Source organism: Colobus angolensis, unplaced genomic scaffold (genome assembly GCF_000951035.1).
Source record: "Colobus angolensis palliatus isolate OR3802 unplaced genomic scaffold, Cang.pa_1.0 Scaffold193, whole genome shotgun sequence".
NCBI lineage: Eukaryota > Metazoa > Chordata > Mammalia > Primates > Cercopithecidae > Colobus > Colobus angolensis.
In genome coordinates this window covers 1258620-1262567 of record NW_012115077.1, presented here as the reverse complement: position 1 = coordinate 1262567, position 3948 = coordinate 1258620, and the positions used below count along the sequence as shown (strand labels likewise).

Sequence of the window (3948 nt, the reverse complement as noted above, 5' to 3'; positions counted from 1 at the left end):
GAGATAGGGTCTCACTCTGTCATCCAGGGTGGAGTGCAGTGGCTGGCTCATGGTTCACTGCAGCCTTGACCTCCAAGGTTCAACTGATCCACCTCAGCCTCCTGAATAGTTAATACTACAGGTGCAGACCACCACACATGGCTAATTAAAACAAAAAAAAATTATTGTAGAGACAGGGTCTTACTATGTTGCCCAGGCTGGTCTCCAACTCCTGGGCTCAAGTGGTCCTCCCACCTCAGCCACCCAAAGTGCTCAGATTTTATTTTAAAAGAAATTGTTACATGCAGTTGAACAGGGTCCCCTGTCCCAAAAGGGACAGTGCAACAGATGGCAGGCAAAATCAGAGGCCCCAATGGCTGATGTTGCAGGGATGTGGGAGCCCAGGAACCCCACTGTACATCCACCCAATGCCTTATTTCCTCCTTCTTACCAGGTCCAGAACTACAGGCTAACACACTCCCAAATCCCTTCTCAATGCCACTGATGCCCTTCTCAATGCTAACTAGGCTCAGGAAGCCTGATGCATCTCTCCTTCCCCTTATTTCTGAGTAAGCAAGGCTTGGGAAATTGGAATAGGAAACAGAGACTGATCCCCAGAACATGAAGCCCTAATCTGGTTTGGCGCTAGAAAACAGATCGTCGGGAGCAGTGGTAATGCAGCTTAGAGGCTTGTCTCCTAAGTTAGGCAAAGGCTCTAACCATGGACTCCGGAAAAAGGTGGCTGGGAGGATCTTCTTAAGTTTGCCCCTTCCGCCGGGCGCGGTGGCTCAAGCCTGTAATCCCAGCACTTTGGGAGGCCGAGATGGGCGGATCACGAGGTCAGGAGATCGAGACCATCCTGGCTAACACGGTGAAACCCCGTCTCTACTAAAAAATACAAAAAACTAGCCGGGCGAGGTGGCGGGCGCCTGTAGTCCCAGCTACTCGGGAGGCTGAGGCAGGAGAATGGCGTAAACCCGGGAGGCGGAGCTTGCAGTGAGCTGCGATCCGGCCACTGCACTCCAGCTTGGGCTCCATCTCAAAAAAAAAAAAAAAAAAAGTTTGCCCCTTCCCTAGGGACCCCAGTACCTACCAAGATGGAAAGTGCCCAGCATCGCCCCCCAGTATGCACATTCCATGCTGAGAGGTGTGCCCTGCATCGCTGCTCTCCAAGAGTAACAGCAAGAGGCAGGCAACAGGAAATTATGGGAGCTCGGAAACCAGTAGAGAAAAATCCATGAAAGAAATAATAGCAGCAACCAGCACCTTCTGCTTCTACAGTGTTCCAACAGGGAAGTCTTGACCACTCATGCTGCCTACCCCTGGCTCTACCACAAGCCACCTTGAAGGATGAGAAGCTCTTGTCAATGCAGAGTGCAGTGCCTAGATTAGCCACAAGAGGTCACTTCCAAAGGCATCTGTATCCCACCGGCTCGCTCCTCAATCCCCCCTGAACTGTCAGGGCGGGAGCTCTCCAAGGTGGCACCATTCCTTGGCCCCACTGGCCTAACCTCATCCTCCAAGTTCCAAGAGGAAGGTGTGTGAAGTTTCCCTGGCTCTTGTCAACAGAGCCAAGTCTTATTTCCCTCATTAGCCCATAGTTCCTATTATCAGCTGCAACTGATGGTGTTGATCAAAGCAAAGCCTTGTTCAGTGGATGGACGCCAATGGCTTACTTATCTGTTCCATAATGCCTTCAGGCTGACACAGCAGCACAGCTGGGCCCTGAGCAGTAGGAAAAAAAGCCAAAGAGAGAGGGCACATGAGGTTCTAACCTCTGAGAGCCTGTGGCATAAAGTATAGCCGTAGGAGATAGAAAATCTTGCCTCTTTCATACTAACAATCTAGCTCAGCCCTCCCCTCTCTGAGGGCCACATCTCTGGTCCACAGCCACTGAAGTTTATTGTCGGCTCAGGCTGGTAGAAAGCAGAGAGCAGCCAATTCACATGACATTCTCCACCCCACCATCCATGACTTTATCATTCTTTCCAGGCACCAAGAGGGTCATCAGAAAAGCGAAAAGTCAGGAAAACAGAAACCTAAGACTCTGTACACTGACATCCCTACTCTACCTAACTCATCCTCCTTACTGTACCCAAAGAAAGCATAGCAATTCCTTAGACACAGTCGACATGGTGTAATGGACAGTGTCTGGCTTGAGAATCAAGAAATCTAATTCTTAGGTCTGCCATAAATGCACAATGTGACCTAGGCAGATCACTGCTCCTCCCTGAGCATCTAGAAACGAGGGGATTAAATCAGATGGTCTCTAAATCCTTTCTAGTTTTACGACTCTGAGAATGGTAAGTGTCCCTTAACATTAAAAGTGGGCCGAGCACAGCTACGAAGCAACAACTCCAACTAAACCCCTAGTGTCAAGCACAACGATGCAGTTTTCTTCTCCACTGCTTCATCCACCATCAGGCAGCAATAACCGCCCATCTCTGACGGCGATACCAAGGGGAGGAGCTGGCGCCCTGAAAAGGAGCATGAATCCCCGCCCAGAATGCGAGCCGGGCCCTCAGACTACAAATCCCGGCATGCAGCACTGACGCTCTCAAAAGTATCCCTTCCTGGCCGGCAAATGACTCTTCCCTGGGTCTATCCTACCATAGAGTGCATCGCACGCACATGGAACTACAGCTCCCACAATCCATCAGACCTATCGCGATTCTTGCTCCCAGGGTGCAATGCACCCCCGTTCGCCCTTTCGCATTGCAAACTGGGAGTTGGAGTCCGGGGTACGCAGGTAGCTGGGCGTTGTCAGGATTACAAACTCTCCGCTTTAGGCTTCCTCTTGAAGAGGAAATCTCAGGGACAATGAAGAGAGGGTGGTAATGGGCAGGCGGAACTCTCCACGTGCCACCACCACGCAAGGCAGGGATGCTCAGGATACAATTAACTGATAAAATTAACTGTCAGGACGGGAGAAAATTAGGAACCACAGTCATCCAACACGCCACCAAAAGCGTCATTTTCTGTCGCAAATGGCTTTTCTCTTTACCAATATGGTGGCCTGGTCCAGCCACACCTGATGCTAGAACCAAACAGTCCAGTACAACATCCCTAGGAACACTGCTGTCACCGACAGGCGACCAACTCCATCCAACACCACACCTTGTTCCTTTCTGTTCATGCCTGAGGACTCCAAGGGCATGATAGCCCATATCCCATTACCAAAATGGCGAAAGGAGCAGCCTTCTTGTGAGGGCCTGCGGAAGACAATACGCCTGCGCGGGAGGCGTCTGTGTTACGGAGTGGGAGGGGAGCACCCCCAACACGCCTGCGCAGGACAGAGTCTTCTTAGTTTGCACACAAACACCAATGGATGAAGAGTCCCTAGCTTCCTGCGGCTGCGCCTTGACCCCTACAAGCTTTCCCAAGCGCCTGCGCGAGCCCTCAGGTCCCGCCCTTTTGTCTCAGTGCGCTGGCGCAGGGCAGAAAGGTGGGGCTTCGGTCCTCCAGACGAATGCCAGCGCGGCTGCGCGCTGGGGGGTACTCCCTCACCGCGGCTGCGCGGGAGCCAGGCCGCCGGCTGTCACTGCGGTTGCGCGCGGCGAGCGCCGATCCCGGGGCGCCTGCGCGGGTGGCTTTGCGGGCGCTCGCGGTAAGTTTGCGCCAAGTGCGCGGCAGCCGGGACGCAGACGGCGGCAGCGGCGAGAGGCGGAGCCCGGGGACCACCCCCCATCACCCTCCCCCCAGTCACCTCACGTACCACAACCTCACCTAACCTCTTACCCCCACCCCCGTCCGATACCCCCAGCCCCGGGATGGCAGCGCCCGCCAGCCTTCCCGGCCGGACCGGCGGTCGCCAGTGCCGGCTTTAGCCTGTGGGACTAGGCCCTGCCGAGGCCTGACCCCTAGAGCCGGGACCCACTGTGCAGCCAGCAGCCGGGCCGGGACTGAGGGGCTGCTCCCCCCTCGCGGCCCGTCAGGAGGACGCTGTCGTCCCGGGGACTGGGGGCCGGG

The 3948-nt window shown here is 54.6% G+C and overlaps 1 protein-coding gene across 1 annotated transcript in view; it reads left to right on the top strand.

The window, feature by feature from the left end:
- Positions 1 to 3479: 3479 nt before the first annotated feature.
- Positions 3480 to 3948, top strand: part of PHF12 (PHD finger protein 12) — a 48149-nt gene continuing 47680 nt past the window's right edge. The window contains exon 1 of the mRNA XM_011940835.1: positions 3480 to 3586. The gene's annotated coding sequence lies outside the window, so the exon portion shown is untranslated. The remainder of the gene's footprint in view (positions 3587 to 3948) is intronic.